Here is a 218-nt window from a genome sequence, read left to right on the forward strand (position 1 = left end):
CCCGCCATATTTGGCGGTTACCATAGCAACAACAGGACCAGTGCTATGATGTGATCAGAGACCATCCCTCGAATCAGGCGTCAGTCTCTTCTCCGGTCTGCTCGAAAACAGTGGCGTCATATTTTGTTGAAGCAGGGAGAGGATGCTTCCACTTGTTGTGATGCAATCCTATGTACCCAAACCTTCCCATGATGCTCCTCTAAGGAAATATCCTCTCC

At 49.1% G+C, this 218-nt stretch overlaps 1 protein-coding gene across 1 annotated transcript in view; it reads right to left on the reverse strand.

The window, feature by feature from the left end:
* Positions 1-218, reverse strand: part of PPP1R11 (protein phosphatase 1 regulatory inhibitor subunit 11) — a 5,446-nt gene that overhangs the window by 3,523 nt on the left and 1,705 nt on the right. The window lies entirely within an intron of this gene.

The sequence above is a fragment of the Nanorana parkeri genome, unplaced genomic scaffold (assembly GCF_000935625.1).
Source record: "Nanorana parkeri isolate BGI_ZX_2015 unplaced genomic scaffold, ASM93562v1 scaffold731, whole genome shotgun sequence".
Taxonomy (NCBI): Eukaryota; Metazoa; Chordata; class Amphibia; order Anura; family Dicroglossidae; genus Nanorana; species Nanorana parkeri.